This window comes from Mirounga angustirostris, unplaced genomic scaffold, assembly GCF_029215605.1.
Source record: "Mirounga angustirostris isolate CCGP_5_RB_7025 unplaced genomic scaffold, mMirAng1.0.hap1 SCAF_8, whole genome shotgun sequence".
NCBI classification, from domain to species: domain Eukaryota; kingdom Metazoa; phylum Chordata; class Mammalia; order Carnivora; family Phocidae; genus Mirounga; species Mirounga angustirostris.
The window spans coordinates 97,400,207-97,422,233 of NW_026991716.1; the positions used below are offsets into that span (position 1 = coordinate 97,400,207).

Below are 22,027 nucleotides of genomic sequence, written 5' to 3' on the forward strand. Positions count from 1 at the left end.
TTATTGAGTACCTAATATACTGGGTACTAGGAAATCATTTGAACTCAATTAAAAGAATGTAGGCGTGAATCCAGGGCCACCACTTACTGGTAAGGTGATCTTTGGCTCATTACTTGATCTCACAAATCTTAGTTTCCTCATCTGTAAAGTGTTTTTTTTTTTTTTTTTTTAAGAGGAACAAAGTATCTAATATTCTTAGCAAAGTATCTGACACATAGGAAAACACTGAAATTATGTTAATAATAATAATAATAGTAATAATAATAGGTACTATTGTTGGTTTTCCTTTATCATGCATCAGAATTTTTTTTCCTTTCTTCTCTTAGTCTTTTATTCGTTAAACAGTAGTCTTTAATAATAAATGCCAAAGGAAAGCAACGAACAAAAGCAGGGGATTTGCATAGTGGATGGGAAATGACTGTGAGCCATGGCAGGCCAGAAGTTCCTGTTTTGTTCTGTGGGGCCAGGAGTTTGCAATGTGGTGTCCTCATCTTTCTTCTCCCCCACAAAGGTCGCAAACAGCTTAGATGGGAGGCTGAATGTGATGACTGGTCCTAATTTTTGCTATTCAACCATTTTTCTTGCTCTTGCTCTCTGACTCCGTCCAGTCCAGACTGTTCAATGGATTTGTAATAAACTTCCAAGCTGAAGGGAAATTTCTTGCTCATTGTTTGCCTGAAATCTTGGCTTGTGTTCATCTTATTAAACAAAAAAATATGCTCCCAAAACACCCAAGAGTTCAACTACTAAAACTTCTTTAAAGATCTTCTTAGCCGCTGGTTCCGTAGTGTGGGCCATCCTGAGGTGCTTACACGCAGGACTGCATGTGCGCCATGCATCAGAATTTTTAACTAAGTTTCCCGAAATATTGTCTCGGAATGAAATGATACCTTAGTAATAATTCCTTACATGTACAGTGACAAATGTTGCTTTATTTGACAATCATAGCCTCTTTCCAGTATATTTATAAAGATCTCATTTATAGATGATACAAGCAGGGTTCAAAAAGGTTTAATATCTTGCTCAAAGCCACATGACAAGTGCCACAAACTTCATCTTGTATTATTCTAAGCATCCTAGATGATTCTGACCTCAATCTTTTTCCTGAAGGCAGGGTAATCCTGAGTGGAATAGAGGAGTAAGTCATTTTAAAAATGTGGATAAAAATATCCTGGTGAGGGTGACTTGGTGGCCTTCCTACTTACAGGTCTTCATATTGTTAAGTACATACACAACACGCAGGCTGAGAATGTGAAAAATACAGCGTAAGTAGCTATGTAATATATCCTTTATCAAGTGTATCTTAGATATTCCATTATAAGAACTTGTCTTTGCTTTTTAGTATGACTTGTATAGCTCTTTTATTAATTCTTTGAGCATCTTTAGATGCTTATTTTGTGAGAAAAATCAATTTATGATTCTGGGAACTAGGGAATTTGTATAGCCATTAATTAAGAAGAACTAATTTTGGAAAGCTTTCTAGGTTATACTCCCAGAGCATCCTCCTGATTTCCTCTCTGAATCAGTGGTTGGCTCTTCCATTTGACTAGACAAGATAGAAGTGGGCAGAGGTAGAGAGATTGTGGAGCAGAAACTGTGGGTTTGCTCACTTACTACCTGTTCCATCCCCCTTCTTTGCCTGTCCCTCAAGTAAAAGTAAAACATCAAATTCCCAGTATCCCTTGCAGCTACAAGTAGCCAGGTTCTGCCTACTATCCACCAATGCATTCTTTCCCTTTTTTTCCCCTTTGTACAGGGAAGAGACGATGTCTGTCAGGAACCATTACAAAAATGGTACAGCAAGAAAGTAAGAAGCGACCCAAGTAGTGTCTTTGCCTCAACTTCTTGTATGAAATGAACACATGACACAGTGTCTGAGTTCCTGCTAAGCAGTTTCTGGTATTTGCAGCTATCTGAAATAGTCAGGTAAAAGACTACCTGACTCTCAGAACTGGTCTATGGTTGCCATGGTTTATACTTACGTTTGGTGGGAGGAGCACTTGATGGGTATTTTGGTAAGTATTTAAAGACAATGTGTTGCAAACATGAGGATTGATCTTTCATAATATGTGCTCAGTAAGTAACTATTTTTTTTGCCTGAAAATAGAAATTCTTCCTCCTCCACAGAGGTGTGATAGGTCAAAAGCAAAATGTTTGCTGTTATTCAAGAATAGGATGTTTTCTTCAGTAGCATTTAATAGAAGATATATGTACAAAAAATAAAAGATATGTGAAACCAGATGTCATTGTCATAAATGGCAGTTCCAGTGAAAGGAAGTGTGATTTGGGAGGAAAAATATTTCTTAGAGGTGGCTGGGAACCTGGGAAGCTAGGTTCTTTTGAGTTCCATCAATTGCTTCTCTTGCATCTTTGGATAAATCAAATCCAAGTTCTTTGTGCTTAAATATCCTTATATTTTGAATATTACCGATAGTGCTTGCTCTTTCTCTTTCTCTCTCTCTCTCAATGCATGCTCTTAAGAGGATAAATGTATGTTAAACATTTTTAGTATCTTTGAAGGGAAGTAACCTTCAAGTGTCATGGATGAATGCATCATTAGTATAATGCTTTCACAGATCTTAGGAAAAAATAACACTCTGCCTAGTTACTGTCAAAACAGATTAGAACATTGACCAATCATCACATTGATACTTAGTGAAAATGAAATACATCCTTTTCCAATCTAAGTCATGGTCAAAGAGCCTTTCAATTTGAGTGATAAAAGGAAGGATCAGGGATTTTGCTGCAACTATTGTCAATGCCTCTGTCAAAATAGTCTTTGGTATTTTGTCATTTAGCTAAATGAATTTTAGAGATGAAAGATCACTAAATATTAGGGGTAGAAGTATAATATAATTGTAGAATTCATTCAGGATTTAAGATTTCCTACCCTTTCTCCCAAACTCTGTCCTATTCTTCTCTGTCTCAGTAAAAAGCCCAACCAGCCATTCGTTCTGCAAACCAACAAATGTAATAATGATAACAATGCCATCGCCAACATGTGTGGAGAGATTTTCAGTTCATGAGCTCATTTACAAATATATCTGCCCATTTGATCATTGATCATTAGAGAATCACTGAAACTTAAGGCCGAGAATATAAGCCAGATGATAAAAACTTCCTTGTTTTCAAATACAATAATCTAGGTTGTTGAAAGATTACTGAAAATACAGCTGGATGAAAGGAGTCAGGAGAAATGAGCTTGAAATCACGTTGTAGAAAGTTGGGTGAATTGTTAAGGATCTATTTGATATTGGTGTTCATGAATTTTAATGGAATTACTCTTCCTGCTTCCTGTGATTTTCTCCAGCACAGAAAAAGAGGGTTATGGGGTTGATATAGAACTGTGGTTTTGCAGAGCCATGTGCCAAAAGGACAGATGGTCAAGGGAATTTAAGGTAAAATCAAGAGGGTTTGTGGAAAAATAGACCCTGAAATCTAAGGGACGAGAAGACTCTTGATAAGCACCCTGACTGCTCACTGCATGCATGGTGTTTATAAGAGCCTGTGTGTCATAAAAGGGCAATATACCACCAAGAAGAACAGATGGAAAAATAAGTAAAATGTAGCCAGTTTCCTATGATCCAGAGGTCAAGCCATGACAGCTTTTTCATATATAGCTTCTTGCACAGATAAACTTTAATCATACAAACATGGCAGTACACTGATACCCTTTGGCATGATAGACTCTGACTGAAACTAGCATTTCGATTTAGCTAGATATGCCAATAGAAGATGGGTCAACCATATGGAATATAGTGGTTGGTTTTGGAATCAAGAAATCCAGATTTGAGTCATGATCTGGCATTTATTATTTGTGCTACTATGGACAGAGAGTAGGGAATTCATGTTTATTGGACATCTACCATGTGATAAGCACTTTCACAGGCCTATTATTAACTTACTTTTCACTTACTGTGTAAGTTAATACCCTCTTATTGTGTAACTTATTTTCATTACCTCATTTTGCGATGAGCTATCAAATAAAACAACCACTACAGAAAAATAGCTTACAGTCCTTGACAGTTATAAGCTTTGGAGTTTCTATTTAATTCCAGCTATAGAATAAAAATGTGAATTACAAAAAAAAAAAGAAATATTTTAGGTCATTTTTAAGATTTTGAAAAATTTTAAACTTTTTTCTCAACCTTAATTCTAAATTACAAGATAATTCATCTGTCTAATGAAGACCTACTCTGATATTACTTGTAGAACAAATGGACAGTCTGATATTTCTAAAGTTCTTTGGAATTAATAGGCAAAAAAAACCTGGGTTGGGGAGAAAGTAATTTCTTGACTATGGAAATGCCAATGACCTGAGACATTAATTATTAATATACATTACTATAATTTCCCATTCATATTAAATATTTTTTCCTTTTACCTATATTGAAGGTGATGTTCACATTCTGGAACCAGGTTGATTGTTTTTGTCTAATAATAACAGCATGAAAATGTTGTTAATAATAATATAACATTGATACATCGCAAGTATCTATTTCTATATGTTATCATGCCTTAGATGAGTTAAAATACTTCTAGTGATAATTGCAAAATTAAACTTTAGACCATTGACAAAGAAACTGAAAGTGAAAGATCTGAGCTATTAAATATTTCAAATGAGACGTAATTATGATATTTTCAAATTCATATTTTTCAAGTCAGCCCAGGACCCTGGGAAAACAAAACAAGGCTGGTGCCTTGATCCTGCAGGGGTTTTCATATTATAATGGCTCAAGAATATAATACAATCATACTTCAAAATATTTATACCACATGCCCCTCTAGGTATTGCTTGGGACCAGATTTTGTACTCACTATACCCAAATGAATTTTCAGAGATAAGATTCCAATGGCCAGAGAATACAAAAGCAGTACCCCAAACAAGGTGTAATATGAGTGGCTGATCTCTGTTTTGGTGGTCATATATTGCTAAAATTTGGGGTTCAGACTTGAATTGAGCACACAAAGTTAAAACAAAATAATAAATAAAATGACAACCCACATTGTAAGGAAATCCAAAATATGAAACAGAAAATTGTATCTTTTAGGCTTAAAATCCAATTCATGTTTTAGGCTTAAATTAGTAATTGTTAAAACATAATAGCACAAAATTATACATAACAAATAAACTCACTTTTAAACGTTTTCAAACTTCCTCTAAGCTTTTATTTTTGCTTATAAAACATTAAGTTTATCAATTGGTGGAACATTATTTCATATTATTATAACAACTATTCCTAGAACATAGATGGTAGGTGTTGATATTGTCATCACATTTTTGTGTTGTCGTTGTTTGTTTGTTTTTAGTTTTCCAATTGAAATTAGCCTTTTTAAAAATATAATTTAGTAAATTTTTATGGAGTTTTTAAAAAAAATATGCCTAGTAATACACAGACTGTCTAGAAATAATATAATCATGTTATATAAACATGCTAAATTGGGTTTACTGTGCTAATAATTTAAAAGTTTCTAGAATTTCTTGGCTCATTTTTAGACTACCTTAACGGAAGGTAGATCTTCATCAATATCTCTTTTATAATGCAATTAGAGCATTGGAATAAATATTTTGAAAGCAAGATTAATAGACTATTACAAGAATAACTGCTAAGTTCCTTTTGTTAAATTCCTTTTACATGATATTGAAAGTTCCAGTCTCTTAATGCCTGTTATTGCCTATATATTTATTTTGTTGGCTTTGCCACATGCCATATTATTTTCTGATTTATTATCAGTGTTCTTGCTTTGTAATATATTCACATCATATCTCACGAGACATACAAATGAATATTATGAGAAAAATATTGTAATCATCTAGGTTATTGGAAAGTACTAGATTTTGTTCAAGCATTATCTTACTTATAAGCTATACAGAGTTACCTAAAACAATGTATATTAAAATACAAACACAATTTACAGTACCATATATCAGCCTTGGCCCAATCAGGAGACAGCCACATGGTAATTTAAACAGGGAAAATTTAACAAAAAAGAAATTATTAAGCAGTGATTAGAGAGTAACTATAAAGATAGAAAGAGAGAATAGCCAAGGAAAGACAGTTTTGGAAGAAGAATTCAGACTACAGTGATGTTTATATTAAATAATTTTGATAAACAATTTAATAATAAAAAAGTAGGGAGATATTACATACTGCATTTGTATGCCACTTACAAAAAAAAACTTTCTATGACTTTTCATTTATAATCACCTTTTTATGAAATGACTACATATAATATCTAATCAGAACTTTCAATTCTGATCTCTTAGAATTCTAAGTGACCATAATTGATGAGTCATTTTGCTCAGGCTAGGAGATGATTAAAATCATAAAATCATTTATTAAAAGCATTGAATAATTTACAGCAATTGGAAACACATTTAAAAAGATATAAAGCTCTCTATTTTTAACCAAAAAAAATAATGTTCAAATTTGTCACAACACAAATGGATTTCAAATTCAATAATCTATTTTAAAACTTAAGCAAAATACTTTGTCTAGCTTTTGTTGAGATATACCTCATGTACAATAAACTGCACATACCTGAAGGGTATAATTTGATGGGGTTTTATATATGTATTTACCAATGAGGCCTTCACCACTATCAAGAACATAGACATATCAATCACATACAAACCCTGTTTATATCCCTTTGTAATCCATCCCTTCCTTTCTTTCCACTATGTCCTCAGGTAACCACTGATTTGTTTTCTGTCTCTATATATTAGTTTGCATTTTCAAGAATTTTCTATGTGAAATTACGCATTTTTCTTTCACTGCACATAGTTATGGGTAAATAGCTAAATTATATGGTGGGTGTATGCTTAAAAGTGGTTGTACCATTTTACATTTCTACCAGCAGCATATGAAAGGTCAAGTTCTTCCACATCCAATCTAATATTTGGTATGGCAAGTCTTTTTAATTTTAACTATTCTAATAGGCGTATAATATTTATTCATTGTGGTTTTAATTTGAACCTCCCTAATGACTAGTGGTATTGAAAATCTCTTCATGTATTTATCTGTCATTCATATATCTTCTTTGCTGAAATGTCTGTTCAAATATTGTGCACATTTTTATTGGACTCTTGGTTTAACTGGATATAAGTCACTTACTGGGTATATGTTTTGCCAATATTTTCTCCCAGTTTGTAGCTCGCCTTTTCATTTTCTTAATAGTACTACTTGAATTTGTAGGTAAAAATCCTGACAAATTAAATGCGAGGTTCAGATGTCTTCACTACATACATAACTACAGTAGAGTTAATAACGTATATAGAAGTAAAATGTATGAAAACAAAGGTACACAGAGTAAGAAAGGGGAAGTGGAAGAATTCTGTTGTAAGGCCTTGTAATATACATGAGATAGAATGATATTATTTGAAGCTGTACTATCATAAATGTTCTAACTAGGCCAATTAAAAGGCATATACAATACAATATTGTCATATTGTATTTTTAAAAGCTGACATTAAGCTGTATATAATATATCTGTTTTAAATAAAATATATAAATATGTTAACTGTAAAGGCTTTCAGGCTTGCATTAATCAGTAGAAAGCTGGAATGACTGTAGTCATATAAAATCTAGATTTCAGAGCAAGAAATGTTATATGAGATAAAGATGGACATTTTCTGATAATAAAAGGATTAATCCATCAAAAAATCATCACAATCTAAATGTTTATGCACCTAACAACATAACTTTAAAATATATGAAGCAGGGGCGCCTGGGTAGCTCAGTCGTTAAGCGACTGCCTTCGGCTCAGGTCATGATCCCGGGGTCCTGGGATCGAGCCCCGCATCGGGTTCCCTGCTCGGTGGGAAGCCTGCTTCTCCCTCTCCCGCTCCCCCTGCTTGTGTTCCCTCTCTTGCTGTCTCTCTCTCTGTCAAATAAATAAATAAAATCTTTAAAAAAAATAAAACATATGAAGCAAAATGATAAAACTGCAAAGAAAAATAGACAAATTTACAATTGCAATCAGATACTTCAACACTCTTCTCTCAATAATTAATGGAACAACTAGACAGAAAATCAATAAGGATATAGAAGATGTGAAAAATAGTGTAAACAATTTGACATAATTGACATTTATAGGCCATACCACCATAAAACAGCAAGAATACTAATTCTTTTCAAGTGAAAATGGAATATTTATGAAGATAGATCACTTTCTGGGCCATAATACAGGTCTCAATAAATTTAAAGTAATTCAAACATGTTCTCCAAACAAAATGGAATTAAATAAGTAATAAGCAACAGAGTGATATCTAGAAAATGTATGAATATTTGAAAACTAAATAACTTATCTCTAAATAACACAGCAAAGAAATCACAAGGAAATTAAAAAATATTTTGAATTGAATGAAAATGAAAACATAGAATATCAAAATTTGTGGAATGTAGCTTAAGCAGTGCTTAGAAGAAATTTAAATACTTTATATTAATTACACACTTATATTAGAAAAGGTAAAAGGTCTCAAACCAATGACCTTAACTTCCACTTAAAAGAAACTAAAAAAACCCTAGCAAATTAGATTCAACAAAGGTAGAAGAAATGATAAACAATAAGTAGAGATATAATTCCTAAAGATCAGATATAAAACAAAATAATAATAAAATAATTGTAAAGGTAAGAACAGATAATAAAGGAAAACAATAGAGAAAGTCAATAAACTAAAATATCAATCTTTAAGATAGCCATTTGAATTGGTAAACCTCTCACCAAACTAATTGGGAAAATAAAAGACACACAAATCACTGACATCAAGGAAAAGAGAAGATATCAGATCCTAAAGATCTTGTAAGAATGAGAACTATTTATGGACATCTTTATGCTAATAAATACAAAAGTTTATATAAATTGGTCAAATCCCCTTAAGACACAAACTACAAAGTTATCAAAGTTCACCCAAGAAACAAATAATCTGAGTAGCCCTAATTGAATCTGTAGTTAAAATTTTTCTCAAAGAAAATGCCAGGTCCAGGGCACTTCATTGTAGGAGTCTACCAAATATTTAAAGAAGAAATAACACCAGTTGTACTTAACTCTTCTAGACAATTGTGGAGGAGTGAATACTTCCCAACTCATTTTTTTTTTTAGAACCACATTACCTTGATACTAAAAACAGATAAAGATATTACAAAATCAAAACCTATGCACAATTATCCTTCATGAATATAGAAGTAAAAATTCTAACCAAACTTAGCAAAGAGAATCAAACAATATGTGAAAAGGTTAATACATCATGACCATGTGGGGTTTATCTAGAAAATGCAAGTTCAACACTTGAAGGTCAATGTGTGTTAACCGGTATTAATATATTAACAGAATTACTAAAAGAATATATAAAGAAAACTATATGATTTTCTAAGTAGATGCAGAAAAAGCATTTGACAGAATGTAATGTTCATTTATGATAAAAACTCTCAAAAGGGTATAAAAAGAGTGAAACTCCCTCCGTCTGATAAGGGCATCTATGAAGTAACTGAAATATGAATCCTTCCAAGCAGCCTACAAACCTTTGCTGGTTTCAGAAATAGATGTCTATTTGGTAGAGAACTTCTTCAATATCCATTCAGTGGGTCATGGGGACCACAGGAAGTGCCACCCAGCTTAGGATGATCTCCAAGGAAATCAAAATAAAGACAGCACACAGCTGGAGGTTTTGGCCATAGGCCTCATCTTCTCCAAGGCCTACCTGGCTGCCCCTTTGCTGAGGGGCTCAGCATCTCCAAGCCTCTGTGTGTGTGGTCCATTGCCTGAAAGCTTCACCCTAGACCGCAAGCTTCTCACAACTGAGAGCATGCCTTAACTTTTATCCTTGCTCTCTCATGATGCCAAACACAGCCCCTTGACATATTAGCATTGAATCTATATTTACTTACTACACAATTATGTTTGGGGGGTTTAAAAGTGAAAAGTTAAATTAAAATTAAATTAAAACTGCCTTCTTTCCTGCCAATATATCAATCTCTCCTGCCAACTCTTCTGTCCACTAGGGCTGCAGGATTCTTGGAAATCAGGGATAAGGATAAGTAAATAAGGAATGTCTTGGAAAGAGGCTGAAATCACCATTTCCTCACTGAAATTAAATTAAACTGTTGAAAGAAAACCCATGGTCCAGAGTACAGGCTCTTTCCTTCTTTCTAATCACTGTTCTTTGGTTATTAACAAATTATTTGCTTGATTCTTACAGTAAAATCTGTGTATTTTTTTCTCTAAAGCATCAGCAATCTTCTGGACTATCATGAAAAGTTCTGCTTGCTTGAGATGCGCCTCTTCCTTTGATGTGTATGCTGTGAACTTTGGATAAACAACACTATGCCTGGAAAATATTGTTAGATTGCTTTGGTGATTGACTTGATTTTCACTTTTCATTTGGCTGTTTCAGTATAATGAAGACCCTGCTTTTATTTCAGAATTAATTCTATTTTGGTGGCCCTTCAGCAAGCTTACTCTTATCCTTCATAGTCACAGCCAAATATGTTTTTAGCTCATTATCTGGTACACTTTATCATGCCACTGGCTACATGAAGATTTGATGCTTTCTCAGTGACCTGAGTTTAGAAAGGTGCACAGATAGCAGACAGTCAGGGAATATGTATACACACACACACACACACACATACACACACACATGCATGTAAAATGTATTTTAATACATCGGGAGCTCATTAGATAAATGGAAACTGGATTTTATTTAAGAACCTTTCAATAAATAAATAAATCTTCCTTCTTTCTACTCCTAAATCTAGCCTCAGGAAATGCTATTATATGGTTTTAGAAGAAAAATATATCTAGGAATGTGAATTCACGTTATACACCACACACACACACACACACACACACACATTTGGGATAAAAATACAACCTCAGAAGTTTCCTATTTAAAAAAATAACAATTCCCTGACTACTATTGTTCATCCCCCCCACCCAGAACTGACCTCCCAGGTCGAGAAAACAAAGCTTGGAAAGAAGTCCAAATAATCTACAATAAATGAAATCCTTACAAACTTGAGGAAGCAGCTTGAGATCAGGGAGCAAATTAACATACAACTTCATCTCCAGATGTGCCTGCTCTTGCATATTTAAGCCTACATAGACCAGGTATCTAATTTTGAAGAGATTGTTTATATTAATAGCTACTAAATTATATTTTGTGCCACATTGCTTAAATTTAAAGTTTGTGGTTTTTAAAATAGCTAAATTCAAGGATGTTTAACACTGACAGGCTAAATTTTAATTGGAGTCCTAATTATATTTTAAAAATTTAGACCAAATAATCATCAGCAGCAGGAACAGGCACCAATACTTCTCGGAGTCCCAAAGACAGTCCCAGGCAATCTCCACGTTGCATTTCTCTTGGTCTATGGAAACAAGTGGCAGAAGTAGTTGAAAGTAAATGAGCTGTTCTTTCAGTTTAATTCAAGATGTTTTCAGTACCCTGAATAAAAGACTTTAGAAACTGTTATTTTTTTCTTCTGATCTTATAATGCCCCTTGAATTAAAAGCTAAGCTGGCATTTTAATTGTGGGCAGGCCAAAGCAGTGTATTCATAGACTGGGATGAATGCTAATTTGTCAGCCAGGCTAAATTATGCATGTCCTCCTATCTTTCAATTTCCCATGACTGTTCACAGTTGGGGGTTGCTTTTCTATCCCTGGTTTCACAGCGTTTTCTAGAAATCTTTCCAGTTGAATCATCGAGACACTTCCTGTTACCAAGAACTTTCTCTCTTTCCCCCACCCTGAAGCTTCTGCCTTCTGTAGGAATATTTGTGAGAGCTGTGCATGAAAAATATACTATATGGATGGTTCCAAAATGGAGTGTTTTGAAATAAAGTGGACTTTGTTTCCAAAAGCAACCAAAAGGAACTAGACCACACAGGAATCTACAATGGGCAATATTGCAGGATTCTCATTTGTTGTGGGAAAAGGGTAAAGGGACTTGGACAGGTCTTCATTTGAAATCCTTCATAACTTTATAACAAATTTGTGTAGACTTTTATTCTTGAAAGAGTACATTTTTAATAGATTGTCATTTCTGTATATTGCTGGAAAAAATTTTTACTTTTACAAAGCAGAGCAAAGGTAAAATAGTAAGTAAAACAATAAAGACCAGTAGCTGCCCAATTATATTCTAAGGAGCCCCAGGAGCCACTGAATTAGAGGAGAGAATTACAAGCAACAGTCTGACCCAGAATTAACCTGAGCAGCCCCACTATGGACTGATTTATATCTTGAGATTTTCTGTTAGATTCTTAAAATAATTGAACTCCTCCTAAAAAAAACTAACAAAAAAGTTTGAAAACCAACGAGTTCAACATTAAAATTATGCCAACAGAAAAGCTGATGCAAATAAATTAATTTTTAGGTAGCTCTGAGCCTTCCAGTCATATATCTAGTATTCTTGCAGATGAGGTTTTTGCTTTGTTTGTTTTGCTGTTGCTTCCTCTGCAGCACAGTGAAACCCCCAGAAATGCTTTTCCCCTACAGCTAAGTTAAATGTACCGACTTCAGATAATATCTTCCTGGATAAAAGAGCCATCGAGATTTCTTACAAGGCCCCTTCACTGTTTGATCCTCTAACAACATCCCATTACTAGATAATTCAGAGCATGGAAAGGAGCATGAAGCCCCAGGACTCAGGTTCCCAGATTATACTTGGTTGGACAGGAATGATCACAAAGATCTCCTTTCTAGTACTATGGTTTCTAGAAGAAATAATTGCTTAGAGATAGAAAACTAGGCGATCTAAAGTGAATAAACTTATGTGTATGTATTGAGTACTTCAAAATTCTTTCAATCTGTGGTTAAAGATCAAATATAATCAAAATATATCAACAATGGCCATTTCTCTCTCTCATGCACATTTTGGCAGTGCCTTGAAGATTTTACCTCTGTGACCCAGATTTTTGGTTTTGACTCCCTAGGACTTAAGTTATTAGTTAGATACTCTTCTTCCATTATGGATCTAATATACCGTAAGGCATAAAAGATTTTAGACATACATACCACACGGACTATATGAGAAATAGAACTTTCTTTTCGCACATTTTTTAAAAACTGTCTATTAATGTGTCATACACATTTATTAAAAATAAAACATTCAGAGCATCATAAAAATAAAAAGAAATTTTCATATAGCCCTTATTCTGGTTATGTTCTTAGAATTGTATAGGTGTTGGAAACTATGGACTAAATCTGCTCCACGACATATTTGTGTATGGCTTGTGAGCTAAGAATGGTTTTTATATTTCTAAAAATTGGGAGAAGGAAAGAAAAATCATATTTTATTGTACATGGAAATTTTATGACATTCAAATTTAGTGTCTATACATACAGTTTTATTGGAACATAGCTATGCACATTCATTTAGGTATTATTTACATGTCTGCTTTCACATTATAATGAAAGTTGATTGGTTGCAACTTAGACCATATGGCCTTCAAAACCTAAAATATTTACTACTGGTCCTTCACAGAAAACACCTGGCAATCCCTGGAATAGTGAACTTCCTTATTTAGAGCTGACACGCAATACTAATTTGGCATTGTTCACTCAGTTTTGCAATTTGGGTGCCATTTTTGGGTGCCATCTTTTCTTTGGTGGTTTTCACTCTAACTTTTTGATAAGATTATCTTTTCCTCCTTAGACGTATTTCCCCTGAGTTGGCTCATGTTCATGTTCATTCTTGTTGTCCGGTCATAAAAAAAAAAAAAAAAAAAGAATGCGTGAAAAAAAGAAAGAGTACCAGAGTCCCTTTGCTTTTTTTGTGGGACATAGAGTCCGAGTGAGATTTAAAGGTGTATCCAGACTTAGACAATTTTAGTCACACCTGAGCTATTGTGACCTTTTCTATTTCTCCCTTCTTGAAAACAGTGAAACATTTCTCCTCTCCATTTCTTGTTTTGTAATCTATGCAAAACATCTTTGTCAGTTACTACATAGTTTTGTTTGCTTCAGAGAGGACAGAAGTTAACCCTTGCTGGATATTTAGAGAAGAGAAAATCAGCCGAGAAATGATTTCAGAGCTCTCCCAGGACGCATAGGACCCATCCTTTTTGTTTCTTTGTGGTTTAAGATACAGCATTGGCATTTGATACAGGACTACTTACAGGCCTATGATTTTCTAGCAGATACTTCAGTGGTATGATTTTTTTTTTTAAGATTTTATTTATTTATTTGACAGAGAGAGACATAGCGAGAGCAGGAACACAAGCAGGGGGAGTGGGAGAGGGAGAAGCAGGCTCCCGGCCAAGCAGGGAGCCCGATGCGGGGCTCGATCCCAGGACCCTGGGATCATGACCTGAGCCGAAGGCAGATGCTTAACGACTGAGCCACCCAGGCGCCCCTTCAGTGATATGATTTATTATCATCCAGACACTACCTGTCTGAGAGTAATGCTTAATTAAAATGAATCTTGCTTCTTGAAAAAATTAGTATGGCATCGCAGCTTTGCTATTTGTAAACTTTTTTTGAATCTATCTATAGCACGGTAAAACTAGAAATAAGAAGCAATATGGCTACACTCTATAGCATCTTCCTTAGGTGTATCACCCACAGGAACAGCTTTGGAGCTGTGAAAACACTTCTGTAAGTGTCTTGAATTTAATTTTGTGCAATGTGTTAATGATTACCCTATTTATAGAATGTTTCTTGGCTCACATGCATTTAGGCAGAAAGAGAAATATATCTATCTATATATATATCTATGGAGATATATATATAGATAGATTTCATTATATATAATGAATTTCTCTTCTCAATATATATGTGTGCATAGTATGCATATATATATATTATATATATATATATTGATCTAAATGAGTCACTAATGATAAGAATGATCCACTATTAGGTAGTGGATCAATTTTTATAGCACAACCAGTTATTTTTTTATTGAAGTATAACTGACATTCAACACTATATTAGTTTCAGGTGCACAAGATGGTGATTTGATATTTGTATGTATTGCAAAATGATCACAATAATCTAGTTAACACTCTTCACTATATATTGTTACAGAATATTTTTTCTTGTGATGAGAACTTTTAAAATTTCTTAGCAATTTTCAAATACGTGATACAATATTATCAATTATAGTCACCATGTTGTACATTACATCCTCATTACTTACTTTACTTTATAACTAGAAGTTTGTACCTTTTTATTCCCGTCACTCATTTTGCTCACTCCCCCCTACCCCCCACCTCTGACAACCACCAATCTGTTCATATCTGTGAGCTTGGCTTTTTTTTTTCACTTTTTAGATTCTGCATATAAGTGAGATCATATGGTATTTGTCTTTGTTTACTGGTTTCACTCACCATAATGCCCTCAAGTTCCACCTATGTTGTTACAAATGAATGGCAAGATTACCTACTTTTTTATGGCTGAATAATATTCTGTTATACACACACACACACACACACACACACCCCACATCTTCTTCATTCATCTGTTGATGTATACTTCGGTTTTTCCATATCTTGGCTATTGTAAATAATGGGAGTGCATATATCTTTTTGAGTTAGTGTTTTCATTTTCTTAAGATAAATACCCGGAAATGGAATTGTTGGATCATATGGCAGTTCTATTTTTAATTTTTTGAGGAACCTCCATACTGTTTTCCATAGTGGCTGCACCAATTTACATTCCCACCAACAGTGCACAAGGGTTCCTTTTTCTCCATATCCTTGCCAACACTTGTTATTTCTTGTCTTTTGGGTAATAGCCATTCTAAGAGGTATGAGGTAATATCTCATTGTGGTTTTGATATGCATTTCCCTGATGATTAATGAGGTTGAGCATCCTGTCATGTGCCTGTTAGCCATCTATATGTCTTCTTTGGAAAAATTTAGTAAGATTTTTGTGTTTTTGCTGTTGAGTTCTATGAGTTCTCTGTATATTTTGGATATCAGTTCTTTGTCAAATATCTGATTTGCAAAGATTTTCCATCAATCAGTAGGTTGTCTTTTTGTTTTGTCGAAGGTTTCATTTGACAACTAGCTATTTTAAAGTGCAAACGTACTACTCTCCTTAAATGTGTTAATATTCCTAAACTTTATGAATGTATCTTTCATTTTTCCTTAAAGAACTCTAGTAAAGAAGCTAATGTCCACTGCGAATAAAATAATTGTGATGGTGAAAGATTAATTACTAAAGTGCTTTATGGCACTTTCCATTACATGTTTATTTATTGTCTATGTCCCTCATAGACTATGTCTCATGAGTAAGGGCTTCAGCCTATTCACTGTGAATCATGCCTAATACATATGGGTGCCCAGTAAACATTTACTGAATGAAGAAACTTGAGGGATTACTCAATCTCCAAGAGTTGGGATAACAAAATTAACAAATAATGGATGATATGAATTCTCCACAGAAATTACTTTAAATGGCTTCATAATTCCATGTTGATAAAAGGGCAAGATAATCTAAGCCCATTTTGACAATAAAAGGAATCTGTAGCTTTATCAGTGACATTAACATCTGAACAAAGGATATGTTTATGTAGACATGAGGAAAAGGAAGTCTAGAGCCTAAGAATTTGTCAGTGTTTTATTTCCCTTCGGGAGAGAAATGCTCTGACCAGGAACCTCCTCTCCCACAAATAAGCATGTACATCTTCTGCAGCCATTAAGATTAGGCAACCAAATCTCTATATTCTGCCTTTATGTCTCATAACCAAAGTTTTTTATTATAATACAACTTGCTCTGAAATAGAAGGATAAGTCTGACCAGTGGACTTGGGCTTGACTGGCCAATCTCCTTGACATCTCTACATAAGTCAGCATTCTATGTAACTAAAAATGAGTTTGGTGTTTTCTGAAACTTACCACCTCTGACCACCTCCTTTGACTATTATTTTGCTAAAGCTGTGGCATCCTGCCTAATCAGCTTTCTCAGGTTAGAGCTCTATCTTGCTGCTCTCTAGTCTTCTAGAGGATGGAGGTCTCCATAGTACTAGAGTTTAGTATGTTATCAATATCATCTTAGTAAGATTAAACTAGTTTATGTTGGGGAAACTAAAAAACAGCAACAACAAAAAACCTAAGCCAAACAACAGAAACAATAATTAAAAACAAAACCAAAAACACATCAATGACTTAGGACAATTAAATTTTTCTCTCATTTAAGCCAAGTGTACTGCAGGTCTAGGAGACTGTAGGCAATTGACCTCCATGGGGCAATTTCATGATCCAGGCTGAGAGAGCCTGCACCTTTCTAAAGCTGTAAGATCTGGAATTTGTTGACCAAACTGCTCAGAAGAGAGATCACACACGGGCTTGAAAATGCTTCCATATAGCGGTGACACTCATTCACCTGTTGGTAAGCAACAGTAATGTCTACTACAAGCTGAAAGAATTAATTAATGTGTGCAATTTAAAATACCAATTTCCAAAATAATAGCAGAAAATTACTATTTTGAGAAATATGCAATATTTTACATATTGTTTACTGTGTGTGTATATGCATATACATATAATGCTATATGTATAATGTATAAAACTATATATAGTTTTATACATTATATATGTATAATGAATGAATGAATATATAGCATTATATTCATTCCACTTGTAATTTGTTGGTGATTTATCACCCACTGTATTGATACCTGGACCATGGTAGAAGGATCCTGGTTAACTAATTCAGTCAAATATTATAGTTGAAAACTTTGGGAAATTTTTTTTTACAATTTTACAAAACATCCTTACTCTTTGTTTAGAATTTGATTCATTTGAATGTAGCAGAATAACTCATTTTTTTTCCCCTCTGTGTTTCATCGTCATGAATGAGAGGTCATTTCCACCTCACTTCAGAAAAAGGACAAAGCAGAGACACTGCTTGCTGATACCAAGGTTTTTTTTCTTATTTAGTTTTTTTATTTTATTATGTTATGTTAATCACCATACATTACATCATTAGTTTTTGATGTAATGTTCCATGATTCATTGTTTGCGTATAACATCCAGTGCTCAATTCAATATGTGCCCTCTTTAATACCCATCCCAGCTAACCCATCCCCCCACCCCCTTCCCCTCTAGAACCCTCAGTTTGTTTCTCAGAGTCCATAGTCTCTCATGGTTTGTCTCCCCCTCTGACTTCCGCCCCTTCATTTTTCCCTTCCTACTATCTTCTTCTTTTTTTTTAACATATGATGTATTATTTGTTTCAGAGGTACAGGTCTGTGATTCAACAGTCTTTTTTTTTTTTTTTAAAGATTTTATTTATTTATTCGTGAGAGACAGAGAGAGAGAGAGAGAGGCAGAGGGAGAAGCAGGCTCCCAAGGAGCAGCGAGCCCGATGCGGGACTCAATCCCAGGACCCCGGGATCATGACCTGAGCCGAAGGCAGACGCTTAACCATCTGAGCCACCCAGGCGCCCCTGTGATTCAACAGTCTTAACACAATTCACAGCGCTCACCATAGCACTACCCTCCCCAATGTCATATATATATATATATATACACACACACAGTGGAATATTATGCAGCCATCAAAAGGAATGAAATCTTGCCATTTGCAATGACGTGGATGGAACTGGAGGGCATTATGCTGAGTGAAATAAGTCAATCAGTGATACCAAGGTTTTATTTGCTCCAGAAAAGTATAACAATACTTTTCCTTACTCTTAGAGAAAAGGAGTTGGATTATTCAAGAGAAGGAAAGTGTGCCTCAACATGGACATGGGGGAAACTTAAACTCAAATGCTGGTGTCTTAGGAGCCATGCTGACATTTTTCTCTGCAGACATGGGCAGGAATTGGATGCCTTGAACAACAGAGCATTATGCCTTAGAATAGACAACATGGGCTTGGAAAAGGATCATCTCAGTGTCAATTATGATGGGTTAGAGACTACTTTCCTTAAGTGTTTTGGATAGAGCATATATCTCCTAAAACTGCAGGAGATCCTAGGGTCTTATATTATACATCTGACCATAGAAACTCAAAAAGTTTTATTTGATAATGAGAAATTGGATACAGTAATGTAATTACGAAATGTAATTGGATATAGTCTTACCTTGTTTTATTTCACTTTCTTTTTTTGTGCTTTGCAGATATTGCATTTTTTACAAATTGAAGTTTTGTGGCAACCCTACATTGAGCAAGTCTATGGGCATAATTTTTCCAACAGCATTTGCTCACTTCGTGTCTTTGTGTCATTTGGTAATTCTTGCAATATTTTGAACTTTTTCATTTTTATTATATTTATTATAAATATAATATATTATATTATTATATTATATTATTATAGAGATCTGTGATCAGAGATTACAACTAGTGAAAACCCAGATTATGGTTAACATTTTTTTTAGAAATAAAATATTTTTTTAGTTAAGGTATGTATATTGGGTTTTTTTTAGACATAATGCTATTGCACACTTACTAGACTACACTATAGTGTAAACATAACTTTTATAAACACTAGGAAACAAAAGAATTCATTTGACTTGATTTATTACAATATTTGCTTTATTGTAGTGTCTGGAACGAAAACAGCAATATCATTGAAATATGCCTGTATTTTTTGCAATAAATTGTAGAGGAACAAATGCATACTGTTACAAAAAAGCAAGCTTAATTGTCTGTATGTATGTAGTTTTTCAGAACATTTTTTGGTGTGTGCCATTAGTGAGTAGGGCTCTTAGGTCATCTTACTAGCATTTGCCCTGCTAAATCTATTGAGCTATTCCTAAAGAGTTGAGATGTTTTAAGTCTCATTGAACCTATTTAGATTTTATTTTTCTTCTGAACAGCAGCACTGTGTACAACAATTTCAAATTTCTATTTTTCCTAAACATATCTTAGTGATTTAAGGGAAAATCTTCAACACATATGGATAAAGAGGTTCCAAAGGTCACTTTTTTAAAATTTTTCTTGACAAAAAGGGAATATTTAGGGCTTGGAGAATGAGGGAGTTGGAATAGATGGCTGGTTGCTTCTGATGATGATTTAGACTAGTGGTGCATTTAGACAGAGTGGCATTCTGTTGTTGTGTGGAATGTTCTATAAATGTCAATTAGATCAAGTTGATAGTGCTTGTTCAGCTCATTTATATGCTTACTGACTTTCTGTCTACCTGATCTATCAATTACTGTGTTGAAGTTTCTAAGGATAATAGTGGATTTTTCCATTTCTCCTTGCAGGTCTATCAGTTTTAGCCTCATATTTTGATGCTTTGTTGTTAGGTATATACATGTTTAAGATGACTTCTTGGAATATTGACTCCTTTATCATTATGTAAGATCACTCATTATCCCTGATAATTGTTCTGAAGTCCACCTCATCTGAAATTAATATAAGGGTTGCATCTTCCTTTTATTTGTGTTAGCATGGTTTACTTTTCTCCATTCCTTTACTTTTAACCCATATGAGTCTTTTAAACACACATTTTAAAAGTATATACTTAAATTATACATTTCTTATAGAAAACAATTGGATATTATTTCTTTATCCAGTTTTGCAATCTCTGTTTTTTAACTAGTGTAATATTTTTAATGTGAAATTATCAGGTAGGGTATCTGGGATTGTAAAGCTCTAAAAGAAACTGCTTATACCTTTCTATGCTCTGGAATAAATAATCAAAATAGGAATTGCCTGGTTTGTTGTTGTTGTTTTGTTTGTTTGTTTTTAAGTATGAAAGAAGTAATATATAAAACATCTCATCCATATACTTTTTTGGAGGTGAATTTTGCCAAATAAATGTCTGTTTCTTTCGTGTTTTTTGCTAAGTTCAGTTTTTCCACTCCTTAAGAATTTTGGTAATATTTATCTTTTCATAATCCATTTTTGAGAGCTTAAATATATTCATATTGAAAATATTTCATATTTTAAACATTTTTTCCTTTTGTTTTCCTATTTTGTGGTTTCTCCCCTACCCTTAATTCTATGTCTGAAATTTTATTCATTTTTCATAAAAATTGATACTGACACATCAATTTTATAATGTTTAATGTTTAATAATCAATTTATTCTGCTTTTTCACTAACTCCTTCTTCTTATTCTCATTAAAATTACTTTTTCCCTCTGTAATCTTATTTGAAGACTTAACTTTTCTCATGTTTAGTAATAAAATCATTTTAAAATGATGTATTTCTTTTTTTTTAAGATTTTATTTATTTATTTGAGAGACAGTGAGCGAGAGAGAAAGCATGAGCAGGGGGAAGGGCAGAGGAAGAGGGAGAAACAGACTTCCCTGCTGATCAGAGAGCCTGATGTGGGGCTCAATTCCAGGACCCTGGAATCATGACCTGAACTGAAGGCAGATGCTTAACTGACTGAGCCACCCAGGTGCCCCAATGTATTTATTTCTTAATATAACTTCTGTGGCATCCCATAAGATTTGACATTTTGTCATCTCTTGTAAATAGTAAGAAATATTATTTTTAATTTTCTACTTGATCCAGTAATTATACAGAAATAGTTTAAAACTATCTGTAAACTTTTTTCTTATTATTATTCCTTTTCTTCTTCTCTTCTTTCTTCTTCTCTTCCTCCTGCCTCCTTTCCTCCTTATGTTTTCAGTTCTTGCTTACTATTTATGCATCATTTCTTTGTTTTAGCTCATATGTTGGAGCATTTACGACCTACACAAATATGTATCTTAATCCATGATATAAAGCTGAATTACAGATAAATTTGGTTTATGTACTGTACTGTATGTATGTATTATTTTTTTCACAGTGGTGGTGTTAATTGATGAGTTGCTTTTGATTTTCCTGACTGTTCAGGAGCATCAGGGTCAGCCTCCAGCAGTCTTCTACCACATTCTTATACAAGTCTCATATCTGACTATGCAGAGGACAGGAAATGCAATATAATTTTCTCAGTAAATTCTAGTACATCATAATTTTGGTCATAGATGATACAAGACAGTTTTGGACATATATGAAATATGACGATTTAATTTTGCTCTTTGTCTCTGATTATCATTTCCTTCATTATATAATTACATAGATTTTACTTGAAATTTCCCTTTTTCTGCCCATACTTTGTTTTCTTATTTGTTGCTTGC

The 22,027-nt window shown here is 33.8% G+C and overlaps 1 pseudogene; it reads right to left on the reverse strand.

Annotated features, from left to right (window-relative positions):
• Nucleotides 1-369: 369 nt before the first annotated feature.
• LOC123837074 (protein CEBPZOS-like) lies at nucleotides 370-798 on the reverse strand (annotated as a pseudogene).
• Between the last annotated feature and the right edge of the window lie 21,229 nt (nucleotides 799-22,027).